Source organism: Melospiza georgiana, chromosome 7 (genome assembly GCF_028018845.1).
Source record: "Melospiza georgiana isolate bMelGeo1 chromosome 7, bMelGeo1.pri, whole genome shotgun sequence".
Lineage (NCBI taxonomy): Eukaryota > Metazoa > Chordata > Aves > Passeriformes > Passerellidae > Melospiza > Melospiza georgiana.
The window spans coordinates 8,461,723-8,485,193 of NC_080436.1; the positions used below are offsets into that span (position 1 = coordinate 8,461,723).

General features: G+C 49.2%; 1 protein-coding gene across 2 annotated transcripts in view; it reads left to right on the forward strand.

Moving 5' to 3' along the window:
• Positions 1–8,017: 8,017 nt before the first annotated feature.
• The window catches only part of ADARB1 (adenosine deaminase RNA specific B1), a 342,687-nt gene continuing 327,233 nt past the window's right edge, over positions 8,018–23,471 (forward strand). For both annotated transcript variants that reach the window (XR_009114635.1, XM_058027543.1), the window contains exon 1: positions 8,018–8,084. The gene's annotated coding sequence lies outside the window, so the exon portion shown is untranslated. The remainder of the gene's footprint in view (positions 8,085–23,471) is intronic.

The window sequence follows — 23,471 nt, forward strand, 5'->3', positions numbered from 1 at the left end:
AATGCATCTCAGCTCGGCTCTGCAGAAATTTGGGGCTACTTTTTTGAGCTGTTCTCTTTCTTGTTGGGGATTTTGCCTTTGAAGGCTGTGCCTGCAAGTGGGAGCCAGGGTATCCTGTCCATCTGGTGGTGCCAGTGGGTATTTTCAGCTACACACAAAGCAGTGGGTGGAAGGGGATTCTCCCTTCCCATCAGCTCCTGGGTAGTGTTGTTGGTGTGCAGGGATAGTTTTTAATATCCCTGCTCTTCCAACTCCCACGTTTTTCCATGGTACCTGTGATGGCCCATTGGCTGGTTCCTGCTGGAGCAGGGCTTGCATCAGGGCAGCAGCACAGCCTGGTAAGGTGCAGTGAGTCACTCAGACACAGTCCAGCCCTAGGAAATCCCTTGGGTTGTGAGCACATAGCCTACGTCCTTCTTCCTTCCGCCTGCTGCCTTGGAAAGTTTTCCTTACACACCTCATCCAAGTCTCCTTTGCCTGTGGAAAATGTGGCTTTTGCTGGGCTGAGAGCACCTTTGGTTTGAAGCCATGAGCTGCCTTATGTGCCCATGGCTTTCTTTAAACCCTGGAGCTAACTAAGCATGTGAGATGGCTTTTGCCAGCCTTGCCAGCCCCAGCACTGAGGCATGTGCTGATGCTCTGGATATTGGGGTGGAACTGGCTGCCTCCCAGGCTGCCACGGAAACCTTGTGGCTGCTGGGCTCCACATGGCTTGTTCCAAGTGCTGGGGGGCTGCCATGGGCTCCTTGAGGTGACTCCCAGGTTGTCCAGCTGAGAGCAGAGAGCAGTAACAGCCTGCCTACCTTGGAGCTCATCTGCCATGACCAGAACCTTCTTGGATGCTCAGGTTTAAAAACTGACTTTGTATTGGTCACTGAGCAGGTTGCTTCATGACCTGTTGCAATTCCAGCCCTCAGCTACACTTCTTACTGTGTACTTAGGGTGCCAGTGGCAGCTGGTGAATATTTGGAGCAGTTGGGAATATTGGGAGCATGGGGTCCCTGCTGCAGTATGGTTGCTCTCCTCTGCTCCCTGGCTAGGGCACAGCAGGACTGACTGCCTCCCCATGCATTTCCTCACCACAGCCACTGCTCAGTCTGAGCTTTGAGCCTCTGTGGGTCATTCAGGGGTGTATCTGTAGGTTTGCTGTCTGGGGGTGAGGAGTTGTCTCCCAGCTCACAAAAAAGACCTGCACTCCTTACCCTTCCATAACCTGGCACGTCACCAGTCACAGCCCAGCCCACAGGAGAGTCTGCCTGGGGCACCTTGCCAGGGATGTGCCTGTAGGTGCCAGCACCCCTCCAGGCACAGTGACATTCCTCAACAATCCTACTGTGGGCAGTGTTGCTGACCAGCACTCAGGGAGCTCCAGACAGCTGAAACCCCAGTGTCTCCTGCTCCTTCTGGCCCAGAAAGGGCTGGCAGAGCAGAGACTTGGCACTAGGGACGTCCTGCCACTCTTGCGTGCTCCAGCATGTGCAGTGAGTGCTTTCCCCGTGTGGGGTTATTTCCTTTCCCAAATGCCCTCTTTCCTGGCTGATCCTTACATTTCCCACACTTGTATCTGTTTCTTTTGCCTTTTATTCACCCCTGCAACCAACACAGGTGGGTGCTTGCAGGAGCAGCCTCAGGGAACCCAAGGAAATGCAACTGCATGCAAATTTGAGCTGTGAGATGGTTTGGGAGCAGATGAGATTGGCAGCAGCAGCTCCTCTCATTGAGGTGTTGCATAAGAGAGGCACAGAGGTGAATCACTTGATCCAGCTTTTTCTTCAGCTCTCAGCCCCACTTGTTCCTGCCCAGAAGAACAGGTTTCACCATTTTTGCCTGTTGGCAGCACTGCCCTTGGTGGCCATCCTGCATGGATGTGCTGTCAGTGCTGTGTCCTGGCCTTCCCAGAGCACTCAGGTAGGATGCAGCAGACCTTCCCTTGAGAGCTGTTCCTGCTCTTTGCTTCCTCACCTTTCACCAGTCACTAATCCCAGGAGGGCTCTACCTCTTATCCCATGGCAGCTGAGTTTCTTTAAGAGCTTTTGGGTATTCTTTAAGTGCTTAAGAGCATTGCCACACACCATTTTGAAATCCCCATAAAGTCCAGTTAATTGGATCACCCTTATCTCCATACTCACCGTTTCCTTGCAAGGGAAAGCCATGCCCTGCATGCTGACTCTTCCCAATGAGATAATTATCTGGGATCTGCTGATTGTGCTCTGCACCTTGGTTGCTTTGTTAAACCTGGCTTTGTGTTTTTAGTTTGATGAGCAATTTAATGCTGGCCAGACATTTTTTTCTGGGAGAGGCAGCTGGTGTGTGGCTCTGTGGTTTCTCTCTGTCTGGTCCTGATGCCTCATTGGGTGCTCTGGCAACCCAAACTGGGACTGGCATCAGGAGTGATGTTGCTGACAGCAGGACAAGGATTTTTGTGGTGGCTTTCTTTTTCCCCTAACCAATTCAGTTTTCCTTATGAAATAAGTTAAACATGTGCAAACATATTTAAATAGTGCAAACAAAACACAGTGCTTGCTAGCAGCGTTTTTAAGATTTAGATCTTTGCATCTGGATTCTCGGAGATTTTCCAGACTTCTTGATTTCAAGTAGGATGCATAAAATGTTATCTAAGGGTTTCTCTGTGGTTTAACACTCGGTGTTCTGTGCCAGATGAGGTGTGTTGGTGACCTTGTTTGAACTCTGTGTGATTTGTACACGAACCACACAGGTCTGCCTGCATCTGCTCCTTGTGACTCGTCATGCCCAAACATCTGGGGAGCCACAGTTGTCCCTGATGGTGGGCAGTGAGGAGTGGGGTCTGGATCCATGCTCAGTGTTCCTAAACTGAGAATTTCTGTGGTTTAATGCAGTGCAGGTTCTCTTTGAGGCTGAGTAAGCCATGACCAGGGGGTTGCTGCTGGTCTGTCTGCTCAGGGAGTGGGTGGGATGCAGTTTGCTATGCAGGATGTTGACAGTGGTGTACAGCACATTGTTTGCCTGATGCTCCCTGGAATTGGTTTCAGCAACTCGAGTAGGAGAGGAAGCTTAGACAAAGAAATGTCCCAAACAGGAAGGTGCTAGAAAGGGAACAAATGTCAGGCCCTGAGCAGGTAAAAGCAGATGATACCAGGATATCCTTCCAAGTGAAGGAGATGAAGGCAGAGATAATCACCCCGGGGCAGGCACCTCTTTGTTCCAGCTCAGCCAGCCCGGGGCTGGGGGGATGGACAGACCATTCTCAGCTGAACACTTGATCTGTGTGTAAAGTGTGGTTTGTGTGGCTTCAGCAGGAACTGTTTGAGGGGTTGGTGGACAGAAGCCAACCCGTGGAAGGGGAGAGGCAAGAAGAGCTGCATTCCTGGGGGATGCTGCTGCTCCTGCTCCCTGCTGTCCCCAGGCCTGGCAGGGAGGAAGGGGGAGCTCAGGGCCCTGATGTGGGACAGGGCCATGGGGACATCAGTGTCCCAGCTGTCAGCCCAGACAGCCTGATGGGTTTATGAGCACATCCACATCCCTGGTGCCACGGCCTGGAGCTGTGCTGGTGGCTCCAGGCTGGAAGCCGTGTTGGTGCTCCCTGGCTGTGTTTACAGCTGTTTTGGATACATTAACAGCTGTCCTGGGTACATGTAATCACTGCTCACCAGTGTGATGGTTCATCTAAACACCTTCCACTTCACTGGCAGAGCAACCCCTGCCTGCCTCATGAATCCCTTTGCTTTGGGAGCAGGAGGTGTTACTGTGGGAAGACACTTAACTCTTCCCACTCGACTGTGGGAAGACACATCAACTCTCTTGGTGTTCCTGCACCCAGCTTTTGGCCCTCTGTGTAAAAATAGAGCTCGTGCTGCTTTAGGGGTGCTGTGCCCACGATGCTGATGTTGGAGGTGGGTCCAAGAGAGCACTGGGATGCTCATCATTGCTCAGTATGCAGGGCAGGTGCATCAGACAAGCAGTGGATGCTGCAGGCACCTGGGGTGAGCTCTGGATGCTGCTGCTGCTGCTGCTGGTGAGCAGTGTAAACAGAAGTGGTGAACCAATTCAAGCAATCCTTTTCCATGCATTTTTCCAACTTCTCACATGTCTTGGGATTTTTGAGTTGGAGATGTTCTTGTACTTGAATAGCATTTGCTGGATCTTGCTTCCAGTTTTTCCTCCTCCTAATTTCCAGTGATAACTTTACTTTTTTTTTATTTTTTTTGATCACTCCTTGTCACAATTTCACAAAAGGTCAGCTCTCTCTGTCTTGGTGCCAGGGCCTTGTAGCTGAGCAGTAACAGCCAGCCTACACTGGAGCTCATCTGCCATGACCAAAACCTCCCTAGATGCTCATGGTTTTAAAACTGACCTTGTATTGGTCACTGAGCAGGTTGGTTCATGACCTATTGCTGGGCAGTGCTCAGACTGCCCCCAAGGCAGTTCTGCAGTTTGGTGTCTGGTCCTGCCTGCCCACTGTGACCCCAAGGGCACATTTTGCCATGGGTGGCACCCCACAGCCCTGTGCCTGTGGGTGTGAGAGGATGAGGAGGAGCCAGAGTCCTTCCTCTGCCCTGTACAGGTGGGATAAAAAGACCAGGACCATTGGTGCTCATGTGACATTGCATTGGATGTCACTCTTCCTCCAGCCCCGAGGATGGAGTTCCCTGTGGATATGGAGATCCCTGTCTTCAGGATGTGTTCCTGGCCCAGTGTGGGACCTCTCTGTCCTGGGGCTGCCCTGATCCAGCTCTTTCCATGGATGCCATCAGGCAGGGCACTCTGCTTGGCTGTCACCTGATGTGTTTGCTCACAGGCAGTCTGGCACCAGCCTCCTGCCTGTAGACCCAGCTCAGGACACTGTGTAGGCATTGAGGACACACCTCAGCATTGTTCAGGGGTCTACACAAGCAGGTTACTGCAAGAGGAGCTGCCAGACTGCCTTGAAGCATGTGCTGGCCTTAGAAATTCCTGTTTCACACCATCTATGCAGCAGCTGAATCTCTCATTAGGCAGCTGTGCTCCCCAGCTGTCCTGCAGCAGCAGCCACCACCCTGGTGACAATGCCACTGTCCTTCCAGAGCCCTGCCAGCCTGCCACTCAGCAAGGAGTGGGTTAAACATCCTCCCTCCTCCTTTCTGCAGCATGGATTTGGAAACAGGTTCCCCAGGCTTGGCAGCTGCCCCGCTGAGGATCATATGGCGACAGCAGGGAGAAACTCCTAAGCTTGGATCTGCTGCCAGGGCTTTTCAGGGATGCAGCTTCTGTTGGGTTGGTGGCACAGAATGGTGGAGGAGGTGCTGGGTCTGGCAGTGCATGCACCACATCCTCAGGTGAGGTTAAGGACTCCAGAAGTAGGTCTGTATGAACTGGCATGCTGCGTGCAAGGTGTGGCTCCAGTACGGCGGCTATGGGATGGAGAATCCATCCAAATCCTTGCTCAACTGTGCACCAGGACCAGCACACAGGGACGTGTTCAGCACACAGGGATGTATTCTGCACATGTGGGGACTCCAAGGAGCAAAACCAGTTTGCAAATCTGGTTTCCCTGAGGTGGAAAATCTCTGTCAGAGTGTGGAAATCGTGGAGCTGCTTTTGACTTGGGGAGTTTGAAATGTGCCGTGCTCGCTTCTACAAGTGGCTGCCTGATATTTCCAATTTCCCAGGACTTGGATGAAAAAGCCATTGTTAAAGAGCCATTCATTTATTAAAGTGGGTTTACAGAAAACAAACTGAGCCAAAAAACCCCGACCAATAAAAAAAAACCAAAAACCCACACCAAGGTTTGAATTACTTGGAAAACTGTGGTGTTTCATAAGCACCAGCAGCTGAGTCACAGTGGCTCAGCTCAGCAAGGACAGTGCTGTCTGGGGAGGGAGCCCCTTTCATTCCACAGTGGCAGGGAGCTGTCTAATCCATGGTGGGATCCATTAAGTGGGACAAGGAGCCTGGGAACACGCTCTGCCTCCCACCCCAGCCTTGTCCCTGCCATATTTTGGGGTCAAGTTGAAGGGGACCACAGTGGGTGACCCAGTCCAACCTCCCAGCTCAGGCAGGATCATCCCAGAGCACACAGCACAGGATTGTGTCTGGCACTGATTTTCCCAACATCCTGGTGGGACACAACCACTTTGGTGACACACAGGAGGAACTGAGGAACGTGGGTTTGTTTCTTGGCTTCAGTGCTGATCCTAAGGCAGGGGGAAAATGCAATAGTTAGTGTTACATTTCCTGAGTGTAAAATGGGGTAAGAAAACACAGACAGGCCTTCCCAAGGCATTCCCAGAGGTGAAGGCATCAGCAGCCAAAAGCTGCCTGCCCGTTTTTCCTGCTGCTCCTGAGCAGGGCAGAGGCGAAGGGCGGTGCCTTGAGAGAAGGAAGTATAAAAATAGGTTGTTGTTCCCAGCACTGGCTTTTGTGTGCTCCTCTTTACCCTCTGCCTGCATGGATCTCTACCTCACCAGGAACTGGGAGAGAAGGAAGAAGCCACAATGCTGCACCTGGAGCCCGTGCTGGGCAGTGAAGGGACATGGTGATGGGGGTGGCACCACCTAAACACTCTGGAGAAACAGTGAGAAAGCACACAGGGTTCTCAGCACCAAGGTTTAGCAATGCCAAGGTGGTTGATGCAGCAACACGTGTCAGCACATATCCAGGACCATAGGAAACGGCCTCAAGCTGTACCAGGGGAGGTTTAGATTGGATATTGGGCAAAATTCCTTCACTGAAAAGGTGGCCAGGTAACCTCAAAGGGGCAGACAGGTGGGAAGGTTAAGATTTCTCTGAGCAGTTGATGTCTGCAGTCAGCTGTGGCCAGGAATGAGATTCTGGGACATGATGAAAGTGCTCTGAAGGGCACAGATGAGGAGTGGTATCAGTCTGCAAGCCTGAATTGGCTTTTGCAAGCCTGAATCCCAGTTCCTGGTGGGGAAAAGATCCTGAGACACAGAAACCGGGGAGAGCCAGGCCAGCACTGCATTCCTCTGTGTGCTGCAGCATCCCACAGGCTGAGCTGGGCTCAGCACCTGCAGGTGTCATTAAACTGCAGTGACTTGCAGTGCTTTTAAACTGACAGGTTTAGATTGGATTTTGGGACAAAATTCGTGGCTGTGAGGGTAGTGAGGCCCTGGCACAGGCTGCGCAGAGAAGATGTGGCTGCCTCACTCCTGAAGTGTTCCAGCCAGTTTGGACAGGGCTTGGTGCAAATAGTGCTAGGTGCCCATGCCCGTGGCCGAGGGTGGAACGGGATGAGCTTTAAGGTCCCTTGCAACCCAATCCGTTCTGTGACTGTATGTCAAGGGCAGAATGCAGGTCAGAAAGCTGCTCCCTAGGTGGCCACAAGCCTGCTGTCACAAACAGCCCAGGTTTAGCGCAGTTATTTAATCCTTTCCGGAGCCCCTGCTCCGCAGGAGGCCGATGCCCTAAGACACATCAAGAGCCATACACGCGGTGGAAGCACTGATGAACTTTACTGACGGTGTTTGGGTGGCGATCTCCCTCCCTTCTGGAAAACACTGTTTGGCCTTCTCATCTCGGCGCGCTGGGATGCGCTCGGACACGGACACCGCATCCAGGATGACGCTGGAATGGCAGAGGCTGGGTCTTTGTGGCCCGTGGGCGGTGCTGGGTGTCCCGGCAGTGGAGGCTGGTGCGGGACCCCTCGGGGTGCGGGGTGTTCGGTGCGAGGTGCGGGGGGCCCGGCCGGACGGGCTGTGGGTGCGGGACCGCGGGGGGGGCGCGAACCGTGCACCACGCGGCCCCGCCCCCGCGCCGGCCCCGCCCCCGCGCTCGCCCAATCAGCGCCGCTCCTCCCGGAGCCCGGCCCCGCCCCTCGCCTCCCCGTTGCCATCTCCGCCGCGCGCGAGCGCGCGAGCGCCCTCGGCCCCGCCCCCGCTCGGCCCCGCCAATGGGAACGACGGAGCCGCCCGCGGGGCCCCGCCCCCGCGCGCGCGGGGCTCGCGCCGCTGGCGGGCCCGGCGCGGCCTGCACGTCGGCGGCGGCGGCGCGCGCACGGAGCCGCGGCGGCGGCGGCGGCGCAGCGGGGCCGCCGCGGGGCTCGGCCGGGACCGCGCATGGCGGAGCGGCGCCGGCGGCGGCGGGGCCCGGCAGCGGCGCGGACAGAGGTGAGCCCGGGCTGCGGCGGCGGGGCGGGAGCGCCCCGCGGGACCTGTCCAGGTCCTGACGCGGTGGCAGGTGCCGGTGGTTGCCGGCCCGGCCGCCCCGCACCTGTTGAGGACGGCGGGGGCCGGGCCGCGGCGGAGGTGCCGGTGCGGGGGCGCAGTGCGGCGCGGAGCGGGGCCCGGCCGTTCCCGGCGGGGGCGGGCGCCCGGGCGGGCTCCCCCGGGCAGGGGCCGCGGCGGCGGCGGCGTTGGGGCCATTTTGGGGGTGGCGGCACCACGGGAAGTTTGGCCTCGGCCGCCCGAACCGGGGGCAGCTCCACAGCGGCACCGGCCGCCCGTCACGGCCACCCGGGGCCGCGGAGAGCCCCGGTGCGGGGCAGGCGCTGCCGCGGGGGGTGCCTGCCCTTCTCCCGGTGTTCCCTTCTGGCCGTGCTCCTCCGCCCTGCCCTTCTCCCGGTGTTCCCTCCTCGCCGGGCTCCTCCGGTCCGGCCGCCCCCGGCACCGCCGCCCGCCCTCTGCAGTGGGGAGGCGGCGCGTCCTTGGAGAGCAGCTCGGGCGTGAAACGCGGCTGCACATCCCAGCGCCTTTGCTTCCCGGCTGGATAACCCCGCAGAGCCCTTCTCCATCTGTTGCCCTGGCCCCCGGTGGGTTTCCTTGCTCCTTTGGGATTCGGTTGTTTCTGTGCTGTGTTCGGACCAAAACTGCAGTCGTGAGATGTGTGGTTGTGCTTTTCAAAGTCTGGTTTGCTTAAAAAAACAGAGATAAAAGGCTTCCAGAGGGCGCCTGTCTGGTGCCCGAGGGGCACCGCTGGCCTGGGCTGCTCCTGCTCTCTGCCCGTCTTCACCTTGCACCTCTCAGGACTCAGGTGAGGAAGCACTGGCCATGGCAGAGAGGTCTACAGAGCATTCAGGACTCTGCACTCAGGCTGGTGAATGCACAGAATTGATGGATGAGCCATCATCAGCCATGCTTGGCCTGGGCTTAAATGTTTTCTTTATAATTTTTAATTTTTTATCTCCTTGTTTTGGTGATATATAAAGGAAAAAACAACTTCATGTAATTTTTTGGCATAAACACTATCAGGGTCTCATTTCTTGCTGTTTTTTATTTTATCCAAGTGGTGGTGAGCTTACTGGAGCAGTAGGGTTCTCCCAGGCACCCTGCTTGCTCTGTGAGTTACTGTCACTCCTGAGAGTGAAGTTGTAGCATTGTTCTTGGAGCTGTTTTATGCTGGAGAGTGGCAGCAGGCCAACCTTCCTGGACGCACAAGATGTTTAGAATAATTAGTGATGGAATACCCCTTGAAAATAATTGTTTGGGTTTATCTAGCACTCAGTTGTAGCAATATCTACCTCTAAAAATAGGCAGGCCTCTGTGTAATGAGCCTCGTAGTGTAAACAAGTCATATCTTGAATGACTGTTGTTACTTTTGGGATGTCCAAGATAGATGCCTTTGGGGGTTTTGCCAAATCTTCTAACTTTTTTTTTCCCCTCTGCAGTGAGCTATGTTTCTTGGCCCTTACTCCGTGCAGTTGTGTGCACTGACCAGAGGCAAGGCTCAGTAACCCTCGCCGTTCAGGGCTGGCACAGCTGCACAGAAAAGCTTCCCAAGGTTGAGCAGTCCTGGTTTTCCCATGCAATCCATGCTCAGGTGGCAAGCAGCGGGCTCTGCCAGGTGGCTGCATCACCCCTGATGGCACTCTGGGGCACTGCCCATCATGAGTTCAGCACAGAGCCCCGTTCATCCGTGCTCTGACTCCACAGTTTTCTGTGACACAGGGACAGAGCAGCTCGGGTGTGATCCCGGTTGTGCTGCTCCTGCTTGGGATGCCTTCCAGGTGTCCCAGGGTGCAGCTGTGTGAGCACACCGTTCTTGCTTGCAGGAGTCAGGAGCGAGGGTGGCACGAGGAGTGTTCCCATATTTTGCTGGGTGCTTTGTCAGAGCCCAGGCTCTCACGTGCGTGTGCTTTTTGGGGTTTGTTTTCAGCAGCCAGCACGCTGCGTTGCTGACGTTGAGGAGCACTGGCTCCTCAGCTCGAGAGAGAAAAAATAGCCAACTTTTTCAGCAGGAGGAGTGCTTGCTCTGTGTTTTCTGAGAAGGTAGCACTGTGCTCAGTGTTGGAAACAGGAGTGTCTCATAGCTTTGATCACACTGCTCACGGACCCCAACCCGCTTTGATGCTGCCCCCAGTTATCCAGATTTATCTGCTCAGTTAGAAGCTGAGTGCCCTTTGGTGGGCTGTGTTTTGGGAATGGAAATGCAGGCCTCTGTGAGCACAAAGTGGCAGGCTATGAGCACAAAGGTCTTCTGGAGAACTTTTAACTAAATGGGACTTTTTTTCTCTTTTAAAAGCCACCCATGTTTTGGTTTGAGTAAAGCCTAAGTGGCTGGGCTTACCAGTTCAGACAGTTTGGGGCTGGGACCAGGTGAGGCTCTGCCATTCCCTAGCAAACTGATGCCTACACTTGGCAAACCCCAGACTGCTGCCTGTAGTTGTTCCCAGTCACCCAGTCAGAGATTCTGGCCAACACTGCTGTGGGAGAGCCCTGGACAGGCCCTGAGTGTGCCATGCCCTGTCAGCAGTCCGTGTTGCCAGTGTCACCTGTGCCCTGAGGAGGTTTTGGGGATGGCAGAGCTGGCTGTGTTTCAGGTGGGGAATGTTTCCCCTGGCTGCCAGGGCTGGGCTGGGTGTTGGTGCCAGAGTGGTTTCAGGTGGGTTGTCCCCAGGTGCTTGCACTGAGTGCCTTGTTAGGCTCTTGCATTTGACATCAGGAGCCTGAGGGTCTTTGCTTGGATGCCTGAGATATCTGCTCTGATGAAGACAAACCAGAGCTCTTGCTGTTCCTGCAGCTTCTGGAGCTGGTAGGTGCTTGTCACATTTGAAACTCAAGCCATCCAGCTGCTGCAGTGTGGATTTCAGCTTATGTTGAAGTACTGAACATTGAAACTGTATGTTTGGGTTGTGTTTATCAGTGGATGCTGTTGTTTATGTATCTTGGTTTGAAAGGAAATACCTTTATAGTAGAAATGCTGCCTGACCAAAGGAAAAAAAAAGCCCCAAAAAAAAAACCTTGATGAAATGATTATGTAAGCAAGTGAAATGGCATTCTAAAGCAAAAGTTTCTTTCCTGTTTGGAGACAGCGTGGCTGGGTTTTTTTCTCTTTCTTGCTGTTTAACATTTTTAAAATCCTTTTAGTGAATGTTTTTTGTATGGAAGGTATGAGAAATAGTTGTTTTTGCAATTTAAGTCCTTAAAGAGGTCATCAGCAGGCTGTGGGAGCTAGCAGGAGCCAGATATGAGTATTTGGGCCTGTAGCTGACCAAAGCAGCAGCACATGAGTCCATTTAAGCAATAATAAAGGTAAAAAAAACCCCAAAGAAAATAATGTAACTGCTATTACTGTGTGAGCTCAGAGGATGCTCGGTACAGTCATCCTCTTAGGAATGTCTGGTTGCAGAGGGATTCAGGATCCTTTCCTGTTCCCTGCCTGTGGGTCAGCTGTGCTGTGTGTCTGTCCCCAAGGCAAGGGAATCCATCTCCTCCACAAAAGCTGCCGGGGTTACCTTGAGCTGCTGCTCCCAGCAGGAGCACGGGCTGAGTCAGTGCTGCCTGCCCAGGGCCGTGACTCACTGCTGTCCCCCGAATGCACAGCCAGCCTGCTGCCAGCCTGTGCCTGTAACCCCATTCCAGAGCTTCCTCTGTGAGTATCACCTGCTCACAGGGCTTTGGGAGTGCTGCACTGCTTTCCTGAGCTCTGTGTGCTGGTGGAAGTTGGTTGTTACTGAGCTTTTCATCTGTGCGATGCTGAGCATCTGTGGACGTGCCAGGGAGCTTCTCCTGTGTGCAGTATTATAATTCCATCTTTGTGGCTTGTGTTCCTTCTTTACACTTTAACTTATTTTTTAAATTGTTTTTTTAAGCTTTATGTGCTTGAAGAGGAAGGATGCTTTGTTTTTCTTTTGGAAAAATGTCTTCCCTGATGCTCCAGGGTTAGGTCTCTTTGTGGTTGAGAGCTATTCTGTACTTCTAACTCAGGATTGCTTCATGAAAAATGTCTTTATTGGGAGCTCTGGCTATCTTCCTGTGCTTCAAAGCTCAATTTCCCATTGCCTGGCGTGGTTAGTGCCCTTGAATGAAATTGGTTAACAACTTTAAAATCCATCAGGTTTGGCAAGAGAGTGGATTTGTCCCAGGTAAGTACTGAGTTGTGGGAGCACAAGAATCTGTGAGGAGGGAAATCTCAGATGAGTGCTCTGCTGGAAGAAAAGCTGTTGCTGGAGTGCAGATATTATTGGACATCAGAGGAGCTCTGTGGTAGCTCTGAGACAAACAGGAAATCAAGTTTCAGAAGTAGTTCCAGTAAAAGGTAGGTCCTTATTTCCCTAAGTATCCCTTGTTTTCCTTTGTAAAAGCAGAGATGAGTGATCTAAGGAGCAATCTTGCACCATCATAGGTGATGGAACCAAACAAAAGATTTAGGTACAGTCCCTCACCCTGCCCCTGGGGGTTGAAGCATGAGGGAGACAGCAAAGATTTTGAATTTCCCTGTAAAGGCTCTTGCACTTTGTTTGGAATAAAGTCCTTTTATAGGTGTAGCAAAGCACCGGGGTCAGGATTTTTCCATGCAGAGTGCTTTTGGCAGAGATGCAAAAGGAAGGGCTGCTCAGCAGATTGCAGAGGAATTTTTGGGTTTAGTTAATTTTACAGAGATTTTAACAGAATGGCATTCTTGGACCTAGGTAAGGTGAAGAGTATTCTGAGTATCCTCATTTGGAGAAAACATGTGAGGACTATACCTTAATTTGAATTTCAAGTAGAAATATTCCTCATTTGGGGTTGAGTTTGCTACTACATGGCAGAAGGTACTTTCTGATTACTTTGCTTCCTGGTGCTTTTGTTATTATGGTACTTTTAAGTTACATAAATAATTTTATGGTGGGCCTTGGGTACAATTATATGTGAGTACTATACCAATGTCAATTTGTCTTTGTTCCAAACTCAATTTACCAGTGGCTCCTCCTTTCTGCTCTTAGTTTTGTCATATCACCTCTGAAAAGAGATGAACTATTTAAAATTTGATCAAAAAGAGAACAAGCATGTATGCTAAACACCAGTTCCTTTCATTTGTCACATGTAATGTGAATATGAAGTTTTTACATAGGAATTGTGAGGCAGCCTCAACCAGGAGGATTTTTTTTTTCATTTGGTCTGTGTAGGTTTTGAGGTTTGCAAAGGTAGTTAATACTTGTCCCTGCCATTCTGAAGGCTTCTCCTGAAAGTGTTCAGTGTGTCTAAAATGAGGTTAATTTTGATTTAGGTTGATTAACTCAGCTCTTCAACTTTATTTGCAAAGGAGCCTTTAAGTTTAAGGTTTCACTCTCTTTTTCCTTGCTTAGTTATGCTCTAGTGTTTGTACATCATCTACTGGAAACCTATTAGAGGGGAAAAATACCTTTGACTTTCTTTAGATGCAAATTTTATAAAAGCTTATTTACAGAGGCCCTTCTGTGTCAGATTGTGCTTTTTCACCTCAAACACTGAGCTCAGATACCGAGTACTTAATAAATAAAACAACTCTAAAACTCTTTAGATGGCTCCCAGTAAGAACACAGTAGGATCTCTAATTAAAACATTCTGATCAAAACTGGACTAAGATAACACATTTGAATGCTGCTTTTGGCCTTAGAGTTGCCATGTTTTTCACAGCTAAAGGATCAGTGCTGGTATTTTTAAATATCTGAAAAATGAGAAGAATTAATCTAAGCCGATGGCTGAACTGCTTTGTTTGGGAGGAACTTGTAGTAAAGCTGGCTCTGTGAGGGAACCAGGCTTATAGCCCTCCTCCACTGCCCAGGTTTCAAAGCTTGCTCTTGATATGCACGAGCAGATCGTTCTGGGAGATCAAAGGAGGAGGAGATAACTTCTTTTGTTGCGTGCTTACTCACTTTTATAACCATGATAGCCTTTGGTCAAGTTTACGCCTGGAAGGCGCTTTATAGTATGGGTGTTTCCCACAGTATGGAAATTACCAAGGTGTATTAAGTAGGGAGAGAACTCCTTTGCCATAGCTTCTGAATCTGGAACACAAATAGTGGCCTTCTCCTTTAAATTTTGGTAGTTTTGGTAGCTAAAACTGGTGAGCTGATTGAGCAGCACCTTTGGGATGCTGACTCTGTGCAGGTTTGCACCCCCTTGGACCTGTTGCCTGTGGAGTTTGCACAAAGTCTGGGTGTTGTTCACAGGTGTGGAGCCACAGGCAACTGCAGAATCATTATTATTTGTTAAACCAGAGTCATCTTTTCCAGCTGGACTAGAGCATATTCCTGTTTATTTTACCTGTAAGCTTTTCAGAGCAGCTCTGTGGCACGATGCTTGTATTTCCTCAGCCATGGTGGCTTTGATGTCTTCTCTGGGGCTGCGGCCCCTCTCTTGGTTTAGAAGCACTTGTACAGCCAGCAAAACCATCCTTGCAGTGCTGGCAGCAGATAGGCTTTCCTGGGATTTACTGTGTATTATACAGACCTTCTTGTAGTGATATTTTTACAGATGCTTTTTGTCTCCCGCCGCTCACCAGTGCCAAGTGGTGTTCTGCAGTTTGATGTCATGTGATACTCTGTTTTGATAACAAAGAGGAGCTGGAAATTAATGCTTAACTCAAACCAGTGATCCTGGCAGTTGTGGCTTGGGCGTGTATGCCAGTGTTTTAATTGGAGCTGGGAGCATGCTTCTGAGTGTACAAAAACATGTAAATGTGGCACATAGCTTAGTGGTGGACCTGGTTAGACTCAGTGGTCTGAGGCTTTTCCAGACTTGATAATTCCATGGTTCTGTGACAATCCTGCCTGTCTTTGCCTCCATGCTTGAGGGGGGACAGCTTGCCCAGGCTCCCTTTGGAGGAGGGTGAGTGCAGAGATGAGCTCTGAGGGGAATGTCCACTGCTTTAAGGTTGCGACTGGGTTGTGCTTCTGTTGCTAATGGCTGCTCAGAGTTTGGTTAATAAGAAGCTAAATCGGGGCCCTTCACTGCATTAGCAGCTCTCAAGAACATGAGACAGAAAAGCACAGCTGATGTGAGCCAAAGCAGCAAGGGCTGCTCGGGAGTGTGTGCCTGTGCTTTTGGCAAAGTACTGCCAAAGGGGTGAAGTCTCCTGGAAGATCTTTTGTGAAAGTGGAGAAAATCCTGTCTTCACTCCGTAATCTACCATCCATGCTGGAATTGGTGGGAGCTCCCCCCTCTCTTTCACGAGGACTGTCAGGTCCTTCCATCAAATCAGCAAAATCTGCTTTTTCTCGTGTCTTTGAAACTCTTGCATTTAACATAACAGATTTTTGCGACTCTGCTGTTTTCCCTGAGGATGATAATGAGTTGGGCAAGCTTCCCAAGTGGGGGAAAGGGTGCATTAGTCTGGAAACTTTGGGTAGTTTGTCTCTGTTTGATGCTTTTGTATGCAAGTTAATTTCCCCAGACCTCAGTGCTGACAAATATGGATAACGAGGGATAGTGAGTACTACTGTAGCTCTGTTTTTTTTTCCCTGGTGCAGCCTAGTTTATCTTCTTTTATCCCCTGAAAGCTATTCTTAGTAAGTGGTTGTTTTTCTTGAATTAAATGAGTGAATAATCACAATTTCATTCACTGTCCTTACATATGTTTAAATATAGTATTAACCTAATCTTCTTACATGATTTTCCTTCTGCTGCTCCTGAGTTCCTGAAGGAATCAGGTTCACTATTAGTAAGATCTATGAATGAACTTGCCTGGAAATGAAATGCTTCTTTTGAGCTTTGGCTTGTGTTTATTGCCAAGATGGTAATTTATTCATATATTTGGACAGCAGCATCATTCCTCATGCACATAACTTGTGTGCTGTCAAGAGAACTTCTTCTGCGTGCAGATTCCTCGGATAGAGCCTGTGAGATGGTTTTGTTGTTTTTTTTTTCCCTGCTCGGAAGGGAGAGCGCTGGTTTGGTGGGGAAGCTTTGGTGCTCCATGTTCGGGAGGAGGGAGGGAGGGAGCTCTCCGTGGTGCCGAGCGGGGCCGGGGCCGCCGGGCTGCGGGGAGGGACGGACGGACGGACGGGCTCGTCCTGCCCTCCTGCTCCTGCCACATCCCGCTGCGTAACACACCATGCAAACTGGATCCCACAGGTTTTGTACATGTTATTAGATAGGATGGATCTAGACAAACAACTTCAGCAAATATAGCTAGTGTTCTAGAACTCTGTCCTGTTGCTTCTCTCATCCCTCTGTTTCAGATCACGATGGCTAGCTGGGCTTTTTTTTTGCAGCCCAGGTAATACCCAGTGCTACTGGGTAGTGTTCCCGACCCCGCTGATTATTTTCCATCTCCCTTGGCCTCCTTGTATGCTTTTTCTCAGTAGCTCAGTCAGGTTTCAGTCAGCAGCTCAGCTGAAGGTGGCCATGACTCTGTTGGGGCCCCTTGCCCAGCCTGGCTGTGAACACCCCCAGCTTCTCTCAGCATCTGTGATGCCCTTGCTGGCTTTCAGCCTTTTTCAAGTTCAGGGTTCACAGAATAGCCCGTGTTGGAAGGGACCCTCAAGGATTATTGAGTCCAGGGCGACCCCAAGAAGAGCTGTGGCTTGTTCTCCTTTCAATATTTTCTTTCTTCAATCCTTTGTTCTATAGATTTGCTTTCTTTTAAAGTTTGCTTTCCAGACTTAAGCGAGGCTCCCCAATGGCTGTGAGAGCATTTTCTAAGTAACTGCTCTTGATGGCTTTCAGTGAGTGTGGAAGGAACTAGAAGTACATTTGATTATTGTAATAAAAGCTCTGTTGAGGAATATGGCTATTGACTGTTGCTTTCTTGCCAGAGCATCACCTGATCTGCAGGACAGCTTAGCTGAAGCAGGCTGCTTTTAAAGCTGAAGAGAAATAGCCAATATTTTCAAGGTCATAGCTTTTAGAATGCTGTGGTAGAAAGTAGGGAAAGGAATTTTTCTGCTGGTAGCTTTCAGTACAGCAGAACTCCTCAGCATTATTTATGGCTTTGGCTTGAGTATTTTTGCATCTTCCTGGGTCACAGACCTTCCTTGCTGTCTTCTGGTGTTTTTTTGCCTAGGTTTGGTATAATTTCTGTAGTCCAAATTGGACGTAAATTGTAAAAACACAAAATAATACAAAAATTGTATTAATGGGTATTTTTACATTGAGTGGTACTTAAAATGCATCCAAACACCTCTTGCTCCAGCAATTGTCCTGGCAGCACTGCTAGTGAATACTACTTTAATATGTGTGCAGTGGGGTGGTTTTGAATAAACGACTTTTGGATCTATCTTAGGAGGCTGCTGATGTTCTTATTGCTGGATTTCACCTCCTGGAGCTAAGACTTGGTTTCTTGTAAAGTGCATGTTCACAGTGCATAGGTTATCCCTGAGAGAACAGCCAACTGCCTGCATTTCTGAATCAGTAGCTGCTTCTTTACTTCACAGAAAATGCATGCAGTATGTGCATATATTAAAGATGCATGCATATGTATAATACTTTATCTTCAGTACTTTGTCCAGAATAAAACCTTCAGTCTAAAAATAACCATAGTAAAAGGTCACCAAATTCCACTCAACATGGAGTTCTTTTGGCATGTGAACTGATGGACTCTTTGCTTCTGTAGCTGAGCTCTCTTAAGTATTCTTGATGGCCTTAAATGGCTCTTTGTGGTTTTGTTGTCCTGAACCTGAAGGAAATGTTATGTCTTGAATTATTTGCTCCCCTGGGTTTGTGTGCCAGGGGAATGGGGATTTTCCATCCTCTTACCTGGGGCAGGTGCATCACAGGCTGTGCAGAAGCAGTGCTGGTCTCCTTGGAAATCTGCTGCTGATGTAAAATCTTGGGGGTTTCTCTGGTGGTGTCATCCTTGGACCTTATGGCTGTGCTGCTGTAGGTGTTGGCAGCAGCAGAGACAGAGGAAGGGTGTGGTGGTGCTGCTCCAGGTGTGTGTGTGCCCCGTGGGATGGAGGGATGGCAGCAGGCATCCTGGGCGGCTCCACCTTTGCCTGGAGTGGAAATACAGCTGAGCAGGGAAAACACAGCTCTGGTGTCCAGCACAATCCCAGGCAAGTGATTTCTTCAGTCCTTCACCCACGTCGCAGGTGAGGGCTGGTGTCGCTTGGATTTGTCATCCTTTCTCCTGGAGTCCTCCTTTCCTTCCCGGCTGCTTGGTGGTGGCACACGTGGGAGGCTGGCAGCTCTGCCCTTCTCCTGGGGCCACCCAGCTGTGCTTGCTGAGGGCTGTAGGGGGATAGAGGTGCTTGGGGCTAATCCAGTGTCCTTGCTCTGCCAGCATTTGCAGCATGTATCAATTCTGCCTGAAAAGCATCGACTGTTCTGGCCTTTGATTCTGTGCTGTGCTGCCTTCCAGCACTGATAATTGTTTCCCTTTTCTCCTGTATTTGTACAGTCAGACTCTGATTTGTTCTTCTTGACTGAGCAGCTCTTTAGGGTGCTTCTCTCAAGCTCCCTGTGCCATGTGTCACCCTGTAGTCCTTCTGTTTGCCTTCTGCTGTGATGTGATGCTGGTTTGCAGGGGGTAGCAAAGTTGGGCAGGGTCACGTTTGCACAGGATTCCCAGAGAAGCTCTGGCTGCTCCATCCCTGGATGTGTTCAAGGCCAGGTTGGACAGGGCTTGGAGCAGCCTGGGATACTGGAAGGTGTTCCTGCCCATGGCAGGATTTGGAATGAGATGAGCTTTAAGGTCCTTTCCAACCCAAACCAGTCTGGGAGTCTATGATCTGCAACTTTCATCACTTATTCATGAATTCTTCCTCTCTAAGTATTTTCAGGTTTGTCTTGCTTTGGGGCTATTTTGTATAAATAACTTAGTAGATAAAATAGGTGTAAGTATTTCAGCTCCCATTTGTTTCCTTTGGCTATCAGCAACAACTTTAATACTCAGCTTTTCAGGTAACCTAACATCATTTGTTATTTATCAATTTTTATCTGAACTCAAAAAGGCTAATGAAAATTAATGTGTGAGTTACCTCCCAGCATCTCAGCCCTTGGGGGGACACATCAAAACTGATGTCTGATGTAGTCTTGAGTCTTGATACACTCCAAGTTTTGATCCAGTTGCCCCCTGATGTGATTTTTGTTCAAGGGGAATCTTATTTGTTCCTGCAACTCCTTCATAGCAGGTTGTAGCCAGGTAGGGATAGATCTCTTCTCTCAGACAGCAGGTGACAGGGCCAGAGGAAATGGCCTCAAGTTGTGCCAGAGCAGCTTTAGATTGACTAGTAGGAAAAATTTCTTCACTGGAAGGGTGGCCAGGCACTGGCACAGGCTGCAGTCACCATCCCTGGAAGTGTTCAAAAGGTGTGGATGTGGCAGCTGGGAATGTGATTCAGTTGTGAATGTGGGGGTTCTGTCTTAAGAGCTGGGCTCAATGATCTTAGAGGTATTTTCCAGCTTCTGTGATTCCACGTGTGAGTACCATAGACCACAGGTCCTGAGCACCCTGGTCATGCCAGCATCTTCCCTCTCTCTCACTTTGCTCCTGCCCTATCCAAAATCTTCTGGGTGTTTTCCTTGCTTGTCTTGTCAAACTCAGGGGTGTATTACAGTTTCATGAATACGAAGGTGGTAAGTCCCATTTCTGCACAATGTGGCTGAAAAATGTCTAATATTCTGTGATGGCAAACACTCTGCCCACACACCCGAGCAGTGATGGCACTCAGATTTTACACCACAAGTGTACTTGGTGCTGGGGTTTTTTTGTTTTGTTTTGGGGTGTTTTTTTTTTTTTATTTTTTCTTTCTTTAACATAAAATAACTTGCTGTTGAATAACTCAAGGAACTGCTCAGGAAGGGGCAGTTGGAGTCAGTCTTTTGTTAGAGAGATCCCTGACAGCCAGTTGCAGGCCAGATCCTGAGGAAAGCTTCCAGGATCTCAGAAGACTGGCGGGAAGTCAAGGTGCATCAAAAGTTAGCTTGGAGTCCTTCAAATCTGCTCATATTTTTGCAGGAGAAAAGCAGAAATGTGACTGTAAAAGTGAAATGTAACACCTTCATGTTCTTACAAGTCCAGCAGCTTGTTCTTCCTAAAACCTTTTAGGGATGAGACAAATGTCAAAATCCTGGAGGTCACCACTACGGAGATGCAGACTGTCAGTGAGACTTGAGTCACAAGCATGGGGTGCTTCTAGTTCAGCTTGCTGCTGCCATGCTGTTCTCTGGGACAGCCTCAGAGTTTGCCTCTCTGGAGAAGAAAGCTCAGTGCAAGATGCAGCCACTGTTATTTTGGCCTCCTGCTGCACTGGGACATTGGTGTCTTTTCCTGGTCCATTGTGGTGGGGTGAGAGCACCACGTGCCCAGAGTCCTTGCTGTGGTCTGATCCCATCCCTGCATCTCTCCTCTGCAGCCTCCAGCTCTGCCCAGAGCACAAAATGAATGTCCATAGAGAAGCAGCAAGAAAACAACTGACCTGGAAATATGTTTTCCAGCTAACCCAGTCCTTTGTTGGGAAAACAGCGTGATTCAGGTTTTTTTCACAGTTTTTAAATTCCCTGTACATGGAGTTCCTGTAAGGTGCAAGTTAAAGCTAAAGGAATAAAGAGCTCTAAAGCTCTTCCACATTACTTGCATAACGTTTATTTTAAAAATAATATGAAACCTGTTAAAAAGGGTGTTGGTGGGTGCACTTGTACAATCCATTATTTTTTCCCCTGGTGTAGTTTGTGCTTTCTGGCATTTTGTGCACAGCAGATGCAGTTTGTGCTGTATCTCCCATGGGGAAGCTTTTGCTGAGCTGCAGGCTGCTGGAAAATGGGAGTCAAAGGATAAATCCACAATTCCCCCTTTGTCCTCGTGCTGTGTCCTGGTTTGGGCTCCTCAGCGCAAGGAAGACATGGGCCAGTTAGAGTGGGTCCAGAGGAGGCCCTGAAGGTGCTCCAAGGTTGGAGGCCCTCTGCTCTGGAGCCAGGCTGGGAGAGCTGGGGTGTTCACCTGGAGGAGAGAAGGCTCTGGGGGGACCTTAGAGGCCCTTCCAGTGCATAAAGGGGCTCCAGGAGAGCTGGAGAGGGACTTGAGGCAAGGGCCTGGAGTGAAGGAGAAGGGGAATGGCTTCCCATTGACAAAGGGCAGCTTTAGATGGGATATTGGGAAGAAATTCTTCCCTGTGAGGGTGCTGAGGCCCTGACACAAGTTGCCCAGAGAAGCTGTGGCTGCCCCATTCTTGGGAGTGTCCAAGGCTGGTTGGACAGGGCTTGGAGCAGCCTGGGATAGTGGAAGGTGTCCCTGCCCTGGAAGACATCCCCACTGGTGGCAGGGGCTGGAACAAGATTGTCTTAAGGTCCCTTGCAACCCAAACTGTTCTGACACTGTATGAAATGCGCACAATCAGTGGCTGTGTTAAGCCTTGTTTCCAGCTTGTACATTTTACCTTGGTGAACTCTTTCTACTCAATTTGCAGCACTCTCTTCTACTGTTTTATCTTCGTCTCAGGGCAATACTGCAGTCAAGTTGCCTCTGGTGAACAAAACTGAAGAAATTTGTTGTCTGGGCTGCATAAGATCTTGTTTCCTGCAGTGATTTGTGTGTGGCTATATCTTTGCCTCTTGGATCTTTTCAGTAGGGGGGATGGTTTAAATCTCTGTCATGTCACTGGTATTCTGTCAGGTGCTGAGAGGTGACACTTGGCCTCTCTTGGTGTCCTGTTTTAAGTCCAGGAATAAGTGACATTGTTTCTTGGGGCTGTAGGCATGGTCTGGGAGCTCCCAGTGAAGGGAGTATCACTTTAGGCATGGCTGAGCACGCACACTTCATCCCAGCATTGCTGATTCCCAGTCTGTCTCCCAGCTTTGTCAGCAGTCTCTGTCACACCAGGAGGCTGGAGGCAGTGGCACAGCCATCCCAACCTGTTTTAAAAGCAGAGGTCTGGGAATAAAGTGCCTTCTTCTGGCACTCCTGCAGCAATAAACTTCAAATAAAGACTGTGGAGAGTGACTTCCCAGGTACCAGCCAGGGAAAATACACATCCTCAATGCACAACATAATCTCATGGGTTTGAGCACTGTTAAACTGAGTGATAATTATTTGGCATCTTTTATTAAACATTGATTTCTAAGGCATTTTTCTGAAGACTAATGCTAAGTACAAAGTGTTCACATGAATCTAATCTTTGCCCTAGGACTGAAAACAATTAAATCTGCCTTGTTGTGAAGGCTGGAAAATATTGCTGCTGTTCAAAGGAAGAAAGATTTGCATTCCTCTAGTAGGTGCTGCACATATGTAGAACAAGCTTGAAGGAAGTTTTACAGCTATTTTTTTTTTTTTTAATGAAAGGGAGTTTTACAGGTGTTTTTTTTTTTTTTGAGCTGAAAACCCTGGTTGATCACTGTAGCACTGAGAAGAGCTTCCAGCAGTTTTATCAAGTTGGTGCAGCAACATCTGCTCCAAAGTGGGGCATCTTCCAGTGTCAGAAGTGTCAGTGTGGTGGGATGGGTGCCTTGTCCTGTCTCTGCTGCTCCTGTAGCCTAAATTCTTGTCCACAATTTGTCTGTAGTAAAAAATAACTTACTTTTCTATTTTAGCTGTCGTCTAAAAGCTACTAATACCAAACAGAGAAATTACTACTGGCTTCTTAAATTCTGTTGCTTTTTAAAAGCTGCTGCTTAGTCTGGAGGTTGCACTTTTGGACTGTTACAGTTTGACTAATGTTTAAAGCAGCTAAATGAGTAATGTAAATATTTAAACACTAGCTATAGTGAAAACATCAACAACGAGATTAAAGCCGAAGCTCCCCTGAAGACATTTATGGTAATTTTGCTCATGTTAATGATTCCTTTGGCTTCAGTCACCTTCTCTTCTAAGGTGACTGCTCTTATCCATGGGATGATCCTGTGAAAAGAGGAGCGGCATTAAAACCTTTAGTTTTGAAATAATGTTGTTTCAGTATAAAAATTTATTATTGAGGCTTTAGGATGCCAAATGTACCAGTACACTAGTGAATATGATTTTTCAAGCATAGGAGATTGCAAAATTTAAAGTTAGAAGTGAAGAGTTTCTTGCTGATACTATGCAAATATGTGAAATTATTTTTGCTGAGAGAATGTTTGGAAAATACTTTACTGTGTTTCTTCCTTAACATTTTTTGGATAATTGTGTGTTTTAGAATAAATGATGAACATACTTTTGTTTGTTTGCTGCAGTAAAAGCTTGGATAATACTTGATGGAGTAGCATTCTCTTTTTTATTTTATCCATGGATTCCTGTTGCTTAATAGCTGTTGAATTTTCATAGCTTTTGAAGTGTCAGTGAACTTTGTTTCAGTGTCCTGTGTACCTGTTTGTAAGTTCCAAAAGAGTTTGTTTAATATCAAGGGAAAGAGAAGCATTTGACAACTTGTATTGTGTATAAACTGTACTTCTTTTTCCAGTTGC